Source organism: Saimiri boliviensis, chromosome 6, assembly GCF_048565385.1.
Source record: "Saimiri boliviensis isolate mSaiBol1 chromosome 6, mSaiBol1.pri, whole genome shotgun sequence".
NCBI classification, from domain to species: Eukaryota; Metazoa; Chordata; class Mammalia; order Primates; family Cebidae; genus Saimiri; species Saimiri boliviensis.
In genome coordinates, this window is record NC_133454.1 from 41,910,219 (window position 1) to 41,927,125 (window position 16,907).

The window sequence follows — 16,907 nt, forward strand, 5'->3', positions numbered from 1 at the left end:
ATGGATTACACTGCCTGGTTTGAGGCTACCTGCCGCTAAGAATGTTAAGGTATCTCCTTTGCCATGGTGTAGCCATACTTGTTTTTGGGCAGGTAAACAGTAAGGATTAGGACCTTTATAACTTACACACAGTGGGAGGATAGTGGAGTGATATGTAGTGTTATCTGGCACCTTAATCCAATGGGTGCCATTACTGAGGGACCCCACTAGGGGTAAAGCTATCCCTCCTACCTAAGCTATTGCATTGTTAGAAGCTGGGAAAGGGGGTCTTCATCTATGTTAACAGGGTAGAAAAAAGGTAGATTTAGAAGATGGGCTCAATAGAGTATAGCAGATACAGGTTGCAGGCAGAGTGAGAGAATAAATAATAAATTATCTAGAGTGAATGATGTTTGTGTCGGGAGCAGGACTTGCTCAGCCTCCTGCATTATCCTTTCAGCATTCCCCAGGTGATGTCCAGGGCGTGTGTGATTTGAGGAAGCTCCATTGCCTGAAGTTGTGGCAGAGTCTTTCTTAGGCTGATGCGAGTTTTTCTTCTTTCCATCCTATGTTGAGGACGTAGTCTCCAGGCTGGTGCTGGTGTACTGGAAATTCGAGGAGTTGTGCCTCTGCTAAGAGACCTTTTACAATCTTTGTAAAAGAGCAGGTTAGTGCTTTAAGAAAAACCTGATGTGCTTTAATATCTAGTTTACAGAAAAACCGGATGATAATTCTTTAACTTTAGCCAATATGTTTACACACAGAATTTCTTTTACAATGTTTTAAAACTTGCTTAGACCTTCAAAACAAATATTATACAACATTTTCTGCATAAATTTGTTCCTATAATTTTTTCATGACCTTCACAGATATTCAACACGCCTTAGCTTTCTTTGTTTTATAACCTTTCTTACTAAAGGTGCATTCTTGTATCTATATAACTTTTTTTAACATTTCTTTCTCTACTTCTTTCCTTACCTTTCCTTCCCTCTTTGCCTCCCTGTCTTTCACTTTCCCTGTTTTTTTTTTTTTTTTACACTCTTTCCTTAGTCTCACTTTGTTTCTGTCTGATCTAGCAACGTGCTTTTCTACAGCTGATTGAAATTTGTCATCTAAATTTAGAAATTTAAGGGTACATAAGGCTTGTGCCAATAGCGTTGCCGTTTAAGATAGCAAACAGGTTTTGCAACTTATCAGTCAATGAGGAAATTCTTTTCTACTGAGGAGCAAAGCCATTTGGCTGACTTTTGATTGCTCTTTAATTCATGGGTTTGCTGTAATTTTTCTCCCTTCAGAGGCTATTGTTCCATTCTAATAGGATTTTGAGATAGCTGTGGTAGAGGTAGCGTTGGAATAACAATAGTAGCCATTATCAGAAAAAGGTCTTACAAATTTTTAAATTGTACTTAAATCTTAGCAGAGCTTGTAAGTAAACAAGGAACACATGAAATTTCTCTCATGGGCCACCAGCGGAGCTAGGGATCAGCGCCGCAGGTTCCGGGTAGCGGCTGCTTTTCGCTTGCCTAAGTGGCTTTTTGCCTGTGCGGCTTTTCACTTGTGCTGCTGGCTCCCTCCAGCTGCTGGGTGGCTGTGGCCTGCTGGGGGGAACTGCCCAGTAGTGCAAGATCTATAAGGAAAAGCATTAGAAGTCAAAGCCGTCCCTAGCAGGAAGTGCGGGAAGCTCACCTTCTAATGCTGCTTGTTTAAGACAAGGACCCATAACTGTGGTGTCTCTCTTGTCTGTTTTTCTATTTATTGGAGGAAGGGGCTCAGGCAAAACCTGTTTCCTACTTGTTATCTTTACCTGATGATAGCTGGGCTGAGGAAGAGGCAGGAGAACCATCTCAGGTGAATTCGTTGATACACTGTTTTTCCTTTGCGGGGCAGGAGGGAATGTGCACTGGGCTATTCTTATGTTGTTATAAAGAAACACTTGAGACTCAGTAATTTATAAAGAAAAATTTTAACTGGCTCATGGTTCTGCAGGTTTACAGGAAGCATGAAGCTGGCATCTACTTAACTTCTAGGGAGACCTCAGGAAGCTTTCACTCATGGAGAAAAGTGAAGTGGGGGTAACTAGAAAGCAGAAGCAAGTGAGAAAGTGAGGGGGAGGTGCCACCTGCTTTACAGCAACCAGATCTCAGGAGAAATCACTATCACAAGGACACCAAGGGGATGGTGCTAAACCATTCATTAGAAATCTGCCCCCATGATCTATTCACTTCCTACCAGGCCCCACTTCCAACATTGGGGTTTAAAATTCAACATGAAATTTCAAACTATATCAGGAGGTAAGACCTTCCCCTCAGACAAATGGGGCTGCCTCTGCCAGTAGGGAAGTTTCATGGAAATGTAAACGGTTCAAGTTTCTCAGCCTTACCTGTGGTGACCCAAACGTCCCCATCTCATTTCTGAAGGCCCCATTCCATCCGTACCAATGCCCTTACCTTAGCATGAGAGTCACAGTACTAGTCAGAAACTGGTATTACAACTCTATAGCCCTTAAAAGCACTAGGCTTGATTCTTAGCTATATCTACAAAACACAAGATATTCCCCTAGAGTTGCGATAGATTTTGTGATGCTTTCCATTTTTACCCATTTTTTTCCCTTTGCTTTCAATTTATTCTTTACCCTGTGTAATGCTCTAGACATTCAAAGAGCCAGTCCTCCGAACAATCTCTGTAATCCCTACCATGACCATAGTGACCATGTGCCACAGCCACTTGATCTTCTGACAGTGCCCCCTACTTGTATTCCATGTCTCCATACCACCACTAGTGATAATGTGAGCAACTGTGACATCACCACTTGCCACCAATGATAAGCATTAATTTCCCCTGACAAAGAAGTCATTTGTATATACATCAAATATGTGAGCAATCCAATTCTAGTATTCCACCTTCCCAGGGCTACTCATGGAACAAATTACTGTATTATACAGGGTTATAGCAGGAGACAGATGGCACAACCAAAAGAAATGATCAAAGAGGGTGTAGGCAAGAATAACAGAAATGTACGAGAAATGGTTCAGCAGCTTAGGCTAAGCAAGAGCATTTCTACTCCTAAAATGCAAAAGTGGTTCCCAAACCCATGAGATCTATATATGGAGGAGAAGGCTATGTCAGATGCTGTGATGGTGAGGAAGACAGCTATTTCCAAGCCGCTACAGGGCAGGAAGGCAAGAGGATAATCATCCTATTTCCCTTTCTACCTAGACTTCTGCTAATACCTTCCCCAACCTCTATTTGCAAAACCCACTCAAGGAAAAGGCAGCCTGGCTAATACAGTGCGTAGACGACCAAACAGTGACCATGACCTTTTATTTTGCAAGTTTGGCTTTGGGAAGTGCTTTGGAGCTTCTTCTAGGTCCAACCACTGAGCTGGTCATTGCCAGTTATCATATAAAATCCACTTTTCATCACACATCATAATCCAATCAAGAAATAGTTTGTTGTAGTTGCATGGAATAAGAGAAGACCCCACTTTTTTGTTTAATTTTCACTTTATTCATGAGGCACCCACTTATTAAGTTCTTTCATCTCTCTAATTTTCTTCGAACGCTGAATGACAGTAGAATGGTCAATATTGAGCTCTTTGGCAACTTCCTGTGGAGTTAAGAGGGTTCGATAGTTGCTCTCAATCGGTTGTTGTCAATTTCCAATGGCCGGCCAGTACACTCCTCATCTTCAAGGTTCTCATCTCCTTTGCAAAACTTCTTGAACCACCACTACACTGTACATCCATTGGCAGTTCCTGGGCCAAATGTGTTGTTGATGTTGCAAGTTGCCTCTGCTGCTTTACAACCCATTTTGAACTTAAATAAGAAAACACTTGAATTTGCTTTTTGTCTAACATCATTCCCATAGTCTAAAATAAACATAAATAAACAGTAAGTAATAAGTCATTAGCAAAAAAAAAAAAAGCGAGAAATGCCCATTAAAATGATATATAACATAACCACATTTATTTAAGAATGTATTCCAATATCAAATGGCAAATTCCAACAGGGCAAAAACCACAAGTACTAATGCTATTCTCCCCTCGTTTACTTTACTGCAACCACACTGGGCTCCTCCCTGTTTCTTGAATATACCAGGTGCAGTCCTGCTTCAGGCCTTGACACTTGTTGTCCCTTTGTCTGGAATGTTCTTCTCCTGGATACCCACGTGGTTCTCTTACTTCCATCAGACATTTACTTGACAGTCATCTTCTTAGTGACCTTCTGCTGGACACTTTAAAATTGCACATCATTCCATTTCCCATCCCCAACACTCCTGATCTCCATTCTCTGCTTTATTTTCTCTGTGAGACTTAACCACCATCTAACACAGCATATATGTTAGTGCCTTGATTATTGTCTTTCTCTGCTCCAGTCCTTGTCAGACTATAAGATCCAAGGAGGACAGGGATTTAAACTAGTTTTGTTTATTCCTATTTTCCCATGGTCTTATAACAGTGCCTAGCTGATATAAAAGCTCAACGACTGTTTGCTGAATGAATGAATGATGCGTTTTTGTTTTAGTTGTCTAGGGCTGGCATAACAAAGTACCACAGACTATGTGGCTTAAACAGAAATTTATCTCCTCACAGTCCTGAAGGGCTAGAAGTCTGAGATTAGGGTGCTAGTAGGATCAGTTTCTTCTGAGGACTCTCCTTGGCTTGTAGATGACCCTCTTCTCCCTGTGTTTTCACATGGTCTTTCCTTTATGTTATCTGTGTCTTTCTCTCTTCTTATGAGGACATCAGTCATATTGGATTAGTGCCCACACTAAGGATATCATTTAACCCTAATTACCCCTTAATTATCTTATGTCAAAATACTGTCACATTCTGAGATACTAGGGTTTAGGACTTTAACATATAAATTTGGGGTGACAAAATTCATCCCATAGCATGTCTTTACCCCGATGACATAGTTACTTACATTCTCAGATGAATTACTTACCTTCTATCCTCTCTATTTGCTCACATAATGCTAATTTCTTTCCTTCTTTGCCAATATCCCACTTTTCAACTACAGTCATGTGTTGCTTAATGAAAGGGATATAATATGAGAAATGCGTCCACTAGGTGATTTCATTATTGTGTGAACATTATAGAATATACTTACACAAACCTAGACGCAACAGTCTACCACACACCTAGGCTATGTGGTAGAGCCTAGTGCTCCCACGCTACAAACCTGTACAGCATGTTACTGTACTGAATGCTGTAGGCAATTATAACATAATGGTAAGTGTTTATGTATCTAAACATATCTATACATTAAAAAGTACGGTAAAAATATGGCATAAAAGATTAAAAGTGGTACACCATTTTTAATGCAACATTTTTAATGGTACATTTTGTATAGGGCGATCACCATGAATGGAGATTACAGGACTGGAAGTTACCCTGCAAGCATCAGTGAGAGAGTGGTGAGTCAATGTGGAGGCCTAGGACCTTACTGTACACTCCTGCAGATGTTCTCAACACTCTACAACTAGGCTACAATAACATTATAAAAAATATTTTTCTTTCTTCCATAATAAATTAAATTTAGCTGACTATAGCTTTTAAACTTTATAAATTATGTTATTTTTAAAATGTTTTTACTTTTATAATAACACACACATTGTATGCTGTACAAAAACATTTTCATTCTTTATATTCTTATTTGATAAGTTTTTTTCTATTTTTGAAATTTTGAAAATTATTCTTACTTTCTAAACTTTGTTGTTAAAATCTAAGTCATAATACATGCACGTTAGCTTGGGCCTGTACAAATTCAGGATTGTCAGTGTCACTGTCTTCCGCCTCCACATCTTGTCCCACTGGAAGTTCTTCAGGGGCAATAACATACAGGGATCTGTCATCTATTGATAACAATGCCTTCTGGAATATATCCTAAAGAGCCTGCCTAAAGCTGTTTTACAGAAGTAGGAGTAAATTTTAACAGCAATTAAATGTGTAATATAGTAAATACACAAACCAGTAACAGTCATTTATGTCAAGTATTCTGTACTGAACATAGTTGTTTGCAATAGACTTTGGTTGTTTACACCAACATCACCACAAACACAGGAATAACGCATGGTGCTGTGAAGTTACAGCAGCTGTTATGCCACTAGGCAATAGAAATGTTTCATCCCCATTATAATCTTATGGAACCACTATTGTGTATGTGGTCTATCATTGACCAAAATGTCATGATCTGTCACATAACTGTATACATCTCTATATTTATTTGTATAAATTCTCTCTCTTCCTTCTACCTTTGGCCTCTCGAGTTTCAGGCATTCTGTTAACACTTGACTAATATTCTTAACTTAAACATCATAGCCACTCTGCAAAGTAAGCACAGTTACTCACATTTCAAGAATATACAATCTGAGGCCCAAGGAAATCAGACAATTTTTCTGAGGTCATATTTACTAAATGATGTCATTCTGATTTCAATTTAATTTCCACAGACTCAAACGCATATTCTTTTATTTCTATACCACATTGGCATCAAGATGAATGGTGGGAAGCCATACTTCTGCCTTAGATGTTGTGAGTGAAGCTTCCCTTGAAGGAAGTCTCCCATTTGAGGAAATGAGATTAAGTTTAGATTTTGAATAATTATCCCCATAAATTGAATTTGGATGTTTTATTTGTATGTTTTACTGCTACAAATTGTAATTGTCCTTGATGATCATTTAAATTTATTGTGCACAATTTAACAATTTAAAAATATTGTTATGTTTCCTTATGAAAGTGTCAGAATTACAGAATGAATTAATAATGTCAAAGTAATGGCTATAATTGTATCAAAAAATGTAAAGGACAAAGTCATTGCTTTTGTTAAGAGTGTAACATATGTTCTTGATGAAATCCAGGGTTTTATTGGTGAAAACCATAGTAGGCTTTGAAAGCCAGTTATTTATAATTAAATGAATATCATTATCTCTTTGTGTGTAGATAATTGTTTAAAATAGAAATTTTTAAAATTGATTTTATATTTTAGAAAGAGCCTTGCTTTAAAGTATATATTATGTTGACATTGAAAAACATAATACCAGAGGATACTAATAGTGAAATCATTTAGTTGACAAAAAAATAGCTGTCCATAATATTGATATATAAATGGAAATACTATAGGTCACAGTGCAACTACTTATAACTGTTGAACTCTGATTTTTATTTTGCATTTTCAAACTATTGCTCTGAGTTTGTGGATGATGATCTAGTGGCTATTTAATCATAGTTTTTAAATTGGTGTCGAGGTGGATGTACAAAGACGGTGCTTTCATTGACTTTTAAGCTGTGTGTAAGGAAAATGTTTACTGGTTTTTTATTTGTGTGTATATGTAGCTCCTTTTTTTTTTTTTTTTTTTTTTTTTTGAGACAGAGTCTCACTCTGTCATCCAGGCTAGAGTGCAATGGCTCGATCTCAGCTCACTGCAATCTCCTCCCACAGGTTCAAGCAATTCTCCTGCCTAAGCCTCCCAAGTAGCTGGGATTACAGGTGCTCACCACCATGCCTGGCTAATTTTTTTTTATTTTTAGTAGAGAAGTGGTTTTACTATATTGGCCAGGCTGGTCTCAAACTTCTGACCTCATGATCCACTTGCCTCAGCCTCCCAAAGTGCTGGAATTACAGGCATGAGCCACTGTGCCCGGCCTATGTAGCTCCTAAAAACAAAAGGTTAGAGCATTTTATCCAAATAAATATTTTTTCAGAGCATATGAACACTCTAAAAGAGCTAAAGACTTACTTAGATAATAATCAATACCTGTGAAATCTGATATACATTTAGGGATTTAAAATAGCTCTAAATTAGACCTGTGGACAATGAATGAAACATTGACAGTGAATGGTAATTAAAACAAATGCATACCCTGAACCTTCAAGTATAAATTCCTGTTGTTTTCCTAGGAACCCCTCATATATAAATGAGTGCAGTTGGCCATTTAGTTGACTGAAAACATTAATCTTTCAGTAACATGGAAGAGGTAAGCATAATCTAGTGACATTTGGTTTGTATCATTGTTGGAGACCTATTTTATTTAACAATCCAAGAATGAATTTGAGCCAAGCTCAGCCGTGCACATCTGTAGTCCCAGCTACTCTGGAGACTGAGGTGTGAGAATCACTTGAGCCTAGGAGTTAGAGGCCAGCCTGGGCAATATAGCAGGACACTCTCAGGAAAAAAAATCATAATAATTTGAGGTATTTTTCTTTTATTTCAATATTCAGGGTTATGCTGTGCATCTTGAAACATTCATTAAAACCATTTTAAAGCTGAGCTAGGCTAGAAAAGCCTTATCCTGGAATCTTAAAAGAAAAGTGAAGTTGAATAAATACAATCCCTTGAGGATAATCTTCATGTGGAAAAGAATTTACAGAGTTGTGAAAAAGAATGGCGTATAATTTTGAGTTAAGGACACAGCCTTCCTGCATTTTTTTTTTTGCAGAAATTGGGGTTCAAATATCAAATACATCATTTGTCAAAATTGCTTCTTGCAAAACTGACATTCTTTCAACTTTGGGCATGGTTAATTTACTAAGGGAAAAAATGTTTACTTCTACCTGGACTTTAACCACATTTATATTTAAAATTATCATTAAAAATGATATTTCTCAAAGATAGTTGATATGTCAAGATAGATATACTCATGTAGCTATCAAATAGAATACTGTTTCCAAAGCAGTTATTTAAATTTTATAGAAAAGTGACACTTTTATGTCCTTAGTTTAGATATGTTTTATTCCAGTCACTTGCATTTCATGCTATTTTAGGGTATGTGTGAAAATGTGCAGTATTTGATCACTTAAAAGCCTAATTTAGGAGGCGTCAGCCAGAAACAGGTGCAATATATTATGTCCAAAGCATAGAGTTTTCATCATGAGAAATGGTTGATTTATTTTAAATAGATTTTCTTTCCTCTTTATTTCTAACATGCCAATTGAAAGAGAATTAGTTTCTTTCTGCTGACCTTGAGACAGGGCAAGAACAAACATTTGTTTCAGAGCACAAGTTCATTTATGTGAGGTTTCTAGGAAAATTAAGAAAACCACTTAGATAAGCTTAAAGGGTACGCAAGATGGGTTCAGATTCTTCAACATTTCTTTAGGAAACATTTTATTTGCCAATTTAGTTTTACAGAATGTCCTGTTTCTAAGAAGGCATCATAGGTACTACATGGCCCTTATATATACTAATATAATTTTTAGTCCATCCTGTTGATACTTTCCAGAATTATCTTTCTTGCAAATCAAATTAAATTGTGCCATTGTCTTCCCTGAAAAATAAGGACTTTAACTCTTATTCTCTAGGCTCAAGTATAAATTCCTTAATATGGCTTTACAATACTCCAGTTACAAACCTCCACCAGATCTTCACTTCTCAACTTTATTTCACTATGCCACACTTTAGCTATACTTGCTCCTTATTGACCTTCAGACCCCCAAATCCATTTACCCTCTGCATTTTCTGTGCTTGTCCTTCCCAAATGATTGCTCTCATTTCAATTCATGACCCTGATATTAAATGGATTGTAGTGCTGCCCCACAAACATGCATATTCCTGGTCCAGTCACCCAGATAACATTTCTATACTTTCCCTTCTCTTCTCCAACTTTGAATAAATTCTCCATCTTCTCTCTTTACTGATTACCTTGCTTCCTATTCCACTGAAAAAGCAGATGTTTCAGAAGAGAATTTCCCCAAGCTTCCTCCATCACATCCACCCACCTTGCTGCATCTGTGCCTCCGCAGAATGTCTTCCCTCCTGCCACTGGAGAGGAATGTCCACGCTCCTGTCTAAGCCCAGCCCCTTGATTTGGACATTAGATTCATTCCCTCTACTCCAGAATGTACTTTGGAAAATCAATCAATTTCCCATCAATTATGGCATTATTCCCAGAAACATAAACATGTTGTTACCTTTCTCATCTTAAAGAAACCCTCTAATTTTTTTCACCAAACTGATACTTTTTTAAAAAAGAGAAAGAAAGGAAGAAAGGAAGGAAGGAAGGAAGGAAGGAAGGAAGGAAAGAAGAAAGAAACCCTTTTTTTTGCCCATCTGTCCCTCTTGGATAGTATTTCAGTTTCCTTTTTCTGCAAAAACTGGAGATAACTTCCTTATCTACAGTTCTTCTCATGTATTATAATAATTCTAGAACCAGCTCAAATCAGGCTTTTGCCTCACTGACCACTGATGATACTTCTTTACAAAGTCACCAGAGACTTGCGTGTTGCCAAGTCCTTTGAACAGTCCTCAGTCCACATCCTACTTGACCTGTCAGCAGCACTTAACTCACTGTAAATGCTTTCTTCTTTGATACAACATCTTCACTTTCAGAATACCACATCAGTCAAGTTTTCCTCTTTTTTTTTTTTTTTTCTCATTGGTCAGTTTTTCTCAGTCTACTTTGCTAATTCCTTTTATCTCCCCAAACCCTAAATGTTGGCAGGTCCTAGATCCAGTTCTCAGATCTTTACTCTTTCTATCCTCATTCTCTTTAAATACTTTTATACATTGATTATCACCAAATTTATGTCTCTAGCCCAGACCTCTCCCCTGAACTCTAGGCTCATGTATCTCTCTATTTGACATCTTCCCTTGGATGTCAAAAAAGTATCTCAAACACATTATGTCCAAAACTGAAATCTTCATTTTCTTAAAGTCTGTTAATCCCACAGTTATGTCTCCATGATTAAAATAAATTCAATTTTTTCAGAGGCTTGAGTTAAAAATCTTGGAGTTTCCTTTAGTCTTCCCTTTCTTGCATGCCCCACCCTCACATCCAGTCTGTCAGCAAGTACTGTTGGCCTTTTGTTAGAAATATATCTAAATCAGACCCCTTTTTCATCACCTCAACAATTACCACTGTAGTCCAAGCCACCATCATTCTTCACAGTCCATTTATCAAGTGACCCGAAAAGCTGCCAGTTTTCAGTGGGGTCTAGAACAGGAGAAGGCTCTGCAACAGTTCCAGGCTGCTGTGCAAGCTGCTCTGCCACTGGGACTATATGACACAGCAGAGCCAATGGTGCTTGAGGTGTCAATGGCAGATAGGGATGCTGTTTGGAGCCTTTGGCAGGCCCCCATAGGTGAATCACAGCAGAGGCCTCTAGGATTTTGGAGCAAGGCCCTGCCATCTTCTGCAGATAACTACTTTCCTTTTGAGAGACAGCTCTTGGCCTGTTACTGGGCTTTGGTAGAAAGTGAACATTTGACGATGGGTCATCAAGTCATAGTGAGACATGAACTACCTGTCAGGAACTGGGTGCTTTCTGACTCATCTAGTCATAAAGCAAGATGTGCACAGCAGCATTCCATCATCAAATGAAAGTGACATGCACATGATTGGGCTTGAGCACATCCTGAGGACACAGGTAAGTTACATGAGGAAGTGGCTCAAATGCCTATGGTCCCCGCTCCTGCCAGCCTGCCTTCTCCCAGCTAGTGTGCACTGGTGGCTTCACGGGGAGTTCTCTGTGATCAGTTGACAAAGGAAGAGAAGACTAGAGCCTGGTTTACAGATGGTTCTGCATGATATGCAGGCACCACTCGAAAGTGGACGGCTGCAGCACGACAGCCCCTTTCTAGGACATCCTTGAACAACAGCCGTGAAGGGAAATCTTTCCAGTGGGCAGAACTTCAAGCTGTGCACCTCATTGTGCACTTTGCTTGGAAGGAGAAATGGCTAGATGTGTGATGATATACTGATTCAAGGGCTGTCGCCAATGGTTTGGTTGGATGGTCAGGGACGTGGAAGAAGCATGATTGGAAAATTGGTGACAAAGAAATTTGGGGAAGAGGTATGTGGATGGACCTCTCTAAGTAGTTAAAAACTGTGAAGATATTTGTATCTCATGTGGGTGCTCACCAAAGAGTGACCTCAATAGAGAGGATTTTAATAAAGTTAATAGGATGACTCATTCTGTGGACACCACTCAGCCTCTTTCCCCAGCCCACCCGTCATTACCCAATGGGCCCATGAACAAAATGGCCATGGTGGCAGGGATGGAGGTTACACATGGACTCAGCAACATGGACTTCCACTCACCAAGGCTGACCTGGCTACAGCCACTGCTGAGTGCCCAATTTACCAGCAGCACAAACCAACACTGAGCCCTCATTATCACACTATTCCTCTGGGTGATCAGCCAGGTACCTGGTAGGAGGTTGATTATATTAGAACTCTTCTGTCACAGAAAGGGCAGCAGTTTGTCCTAACTGGAATAGACAGTTACTCTAGATACAGGTTTGCCTATTCTGTACTCAATGCTTCTGCCAAGACTGCTGTTCATGGACTCACGGAATGCCTTATCCACTGTCATGGCATTCCACACAGCATTGCCTCTGACCAAGGCACTCGCTTTATGGCTAAAGAAGTGCAGCAGTGGGTTCATGTTCATGGAATTCACTGATCTTACTCTGTTCCCCATTATCCTGAAGCAGGATAACAGAATGATGGAATGGCCTTTGGAAATCACAATTACAATGCCAACTAGGTGACAATACTTTGCAGGGCTGGGGCAAGGTTCTCCAAAAGGCTGAGTATGCTCTGAATCAGAGTCCAATATACAGTACCGTTTCTCCTATAGCCAGGATTCACGGGTCCAGGAATTAAGGGGTGGAAGAGGAAGAGGAATCACTCACCATCACTTCTAGTGACCCACTAGCAAAATTTTACTTCCTGTGCCCACAACATCATGTTCTGCTTGCCTAGAGGTCTTAGTCCCACTGGGAGAAATGCTGCCAACAGGAGACGCAACACTGATTCCATTAAGCTAGAAGTTAAAATTGCCACCTGGCCACTTGGGGCTCCTTCTACCACTGTCAACAGGCTAAGAAGGGAGTTACAGGGTTGTCTGGGGTGATTGACCTGGACTATCTAGATGAAATCAATCTACTCTACAATGGAGGTGAGGAAGAGTATAGGTGGAATACAGGAGATCCGTTAGGGTGTCTCGAGTATTACCATGCCCTGTGATTAAGGTCAATGGGAAACAACAACAACCCAATCCAGGCAGGACTACAAATGGCCCCAGACCCTTCAAGAATGAAGGTTTGGTGCACTCCGCCAGGTAAAAAACCACATTCTGCTGACGTGCTTGCTGAAGGCAGAGGAAATACAGAATCAGTAGTAGAACAAGGTAGTCATCAATACCAGCTACAACCACATTACCAGTTGCAGAAACTAGAACTGTAATTGTCATGAGTATTTCCTCCTCTTTTCGTTAAGAACATGTTTATGCATGCATATGCTTGAACTACAAATATCTTCATTTTATTTCCTTTTTTTCTTTATCATGTGACATAAGATTTATTGATTTCGTATCAGCATTTAAGTGTTGTTAACTTTACCTAATAGTATTTGGGTTGGGAATTGCTGCACTTCTGATTGTACAAAGGAAAGCTGTATTATGTTAGGTATAATTATGACCTTATTATTGCTTTTATTTGAAGATTATATATGATCTTAAGAGTTATGTATGGGTTCAAATTGACAAGGCGTGGACTTGTGATGGTTAATATTGTCAACTTGATTGGTTGCAAGGATGCAAGGTATTATTTCTGGGAACGTCTGTGAGGGTGTTGCCAGAGGAAACTAACAGTCGAGTTGGTGAACAGGAAGAGGCAGGTCCTCCATCTGAGTGAGCACCATCTAGTCAGCTGCCAGTGGCTGTTAGGACAAAAGCAGGCAGAGGAATGTGGAGGGACTAGACTGGCTGAGTCTTCTGGCCTCCATCTTTCTCCTGTGCTGGATGCTTCCTGCCCTTGTACATTAGACTCCAAGTTCTTCAGCTTTTGGGCTCTTGGACCTACACCAGTGGTTTGCCAGGGGATCTTGGGTCTTCAGCCACAGACTGAAGGCTGCACTGTCGGCTTGCCTACTTTTGAGGTTTGGAGACTGGTCTCCTTGCTCCTCAGCTTGCAGATGGCCTACTGTGGGACTTAACCTTGTGATCATGTGAGTCAGTACTCCTTAATAAACTCCCTTTCATATATACATCTATCCTATTAGTCTTATCCCTCTAGAGAACCCTGACTAATACAGAAGGCATACATTATCTGGCTTCCTGTTACCTCTCTAACATTATCTTCTACCACTGTTTCTCTTTCTTACTCTGCCCCAACTGTATCGGCCTTCTTGATGTTATTCACACACACGGTGCAAGTTTCTACTTGAAAAACTTTACAAAAAACTTGGAAAATCTTCCCCTGGTTTGCCAGTGGATTGACTTCTTACCTTCTTCTGGCCCATGGAAAAACATTAACATGTCAGTAAAGCCTTCCCTGACCGTCCTAACTGAAATTGCACCATTTTTTCTGATTTCTATCCCCCATTCCATTTATTTTTTCTCATAGTTATCTTCATGATCTGTTTGTCATTTTACCTAAATGCCTTGTGTATTTATCTTTCCCTCTACCCCTATTAAATATTAGATCCCTGGAGGTAGAGACTGTGGTCTGTTTTGTTCATTGTATTCCTTTTGCTTTGAATAGGGCCTCAATAAATATTTGTTGAGAGATTGAAAACCTTCATACTTTTATATTAACTCTTCTTTTGAGATATTTTGAATGTTTGCTTAATGATTTCTTTCTTTTTCTTTTTTCTTTTCTTTTTTTTTTTTTTAGGCAGTCTCTGTCACCCAGGCTGGAGTGCAGTGGCATGCTCTCAGCTCCCTGCAACCTCCACCTCCTGGGTTCAAGCAATTCTCCCATCTCAGCCTCCTGAGTAGCTGGGACTACAGGTGCATGCCACCATGCCCAGCTAATTTTCGTAGTTTTAGTAGAGATGGGGTTTTACCATATTGGTCAGGCTGGTCTCGAACTCCTGACCTGAGGTGATCTACCTACCTCAGCCTCACAAAGTGCTGGAATTACAGGTGCAAGCTATCATGCCTGGCTTGTTTATCAATTGCTTATTCTTCCTTCTATAGTAAAGCATTCTACTACAGAGATAGTTGTTTCTTATGAAGGCAGCTTCCAGCTGCTTTTAGTAAAATAGTAGTACTCAATAACATTTATATTGTGCTTACTTACTTTGAGCTAAATGCTTTATTTGTTTTAATTATAGGTAGTATAGCAACTCCATGAAGTAGGAGCTATTACAATGTCTATTTTTCTAATGAGTTGACACAGAAAGTTTAAAATTACACAGATAGTAAGTGATAGAGCCAGGATATCTCAAATGCAAGGAATAAGATTCTAAAGTCTTCACTTTGAGCCACAGTCCTATACTGCTTAGAGATAGAAGTTCAATGTTGAGTAGGTATTAAGGATCCATTTCTTATGTGGACAATGTATATAGACATTTTCTTTTGATTTATGGAAGCCAGCCTCTCTTAGTGTTGCAATCAGTGTGTTCTTGAAAAGGATTGGATAAATAAGAAGCATAGTGGACATTCCAGGAAGAAGAAATTGAGTTGGGATTTGGTTTTCTGGTGGACTAGGACATTATTTACCAAAGCTCAGTGACAGAGAAAGGTGAGTTATTGTTGCCATTGTGAAAATCAGGACTGGAAGTAGTTTTGAGTTTTGGGAAGGAACAAAGAGTTGGATTCTGCTTCCATGATGCAGCAAACCCTGGAACTAGTTCTTACCCAGCCACTTTGTTCTCCAGGAAGCAACTGGACAGGTGAACTGAAAAAATGGCTCAGGAAAGTCTCAAACACTTTGGGCCCATTAGGGCGGGAAGTCCTCTCAATCCAACACTGTATCTTCCTCAAATAGCCTTTGGAGACAGCTTCCTCCACAGAATGCCACTGTCCACACCCTCCTTTGCTGGCTACCCCACTCACCATCCTCTAAGTTGACAGGCCCTCTGCAACCTGAGCAACCTCACCACTTTGGGACAGTTCTGTGCTCTGTGAATGTAAAGAGGTGAAAGGATGATAGAGTACTGATCTTCAAGGACCATTTGCATTTGATTACACTACTAATGATGCTTTCTACTGTTTGATAAATTCAACTTAATTGATTTAACATATACTAATTAGGTGCCTACTTTATATAAAATAGGTCTCTTCTCAGAGCATAATACTGGGGAATGGGTTCTTCCACTGTCAAAGAGTCTTTATAACTGTGATAAGATGCTGCCTTATTCCCTGGAGTAACCACTGAGCCCCAGCTACCACGCTTCCAACACGGCCTGCCAAAGTCAGTTTTAAAGGTCCAGTTGCCATGAATTGGCAAACTGGGAAAGAGCAAAACTAAAACCTACTCCTCCTTTGGTGTGTAAAAGAGGAGAAAATGAGAGCTGTAGAGTGAGTCTGAACTTCTTAAACCTGGTAGATGGTAACTCCAAGCACGAATGTTTCCCTCAAACATTCAAAAAAGGTGATCAGGCTATACTTCAAAACCCACCACAAATGTTATCATGTTGACTTCTTCATGTTATATTTTAAGCCACTATTTCAGCATTTCCTGGCCTCAATCAAAATTTGTATGTTTTGAAATTATTGTTTGATATCTCTGTCTCTCCCCACTAACCATAAATTTCTCAAGGGTAGAAACCCTTTCTTGTTCATCTACATAGCTTTAGACCTACCTGTGCCTGACATAATGGGACTCTCAATAGATGCTTGATGATTGAATGGATTAATGAGAAAATACACGAAAGGCCATATAATAATTTCTGTTTTCAGATTAATGTTATTACTATTGGTTATCATTGAGTTTTAACAAAAACTTTATAAAGAAATAGTGTCTCATATTAAAAGAGAGATTTGTGACAGATACTTTAGGGTAATCATATTTATTTTTTATTTTTTATTTTTATTCTTATTTTTTTGAGATGGAGTTTCGCTCTTATTACCCAGGCTGGAGTGCAATGGCGCGATCTCGGCTCACCACAACCTCCGCCTCCTGGGTTCAAGCCATTCTCCCGCCTCAGCCTTCTGAGTAGCTGGGATTACAGGCATGCGCCACCATGCCCAGCTAAT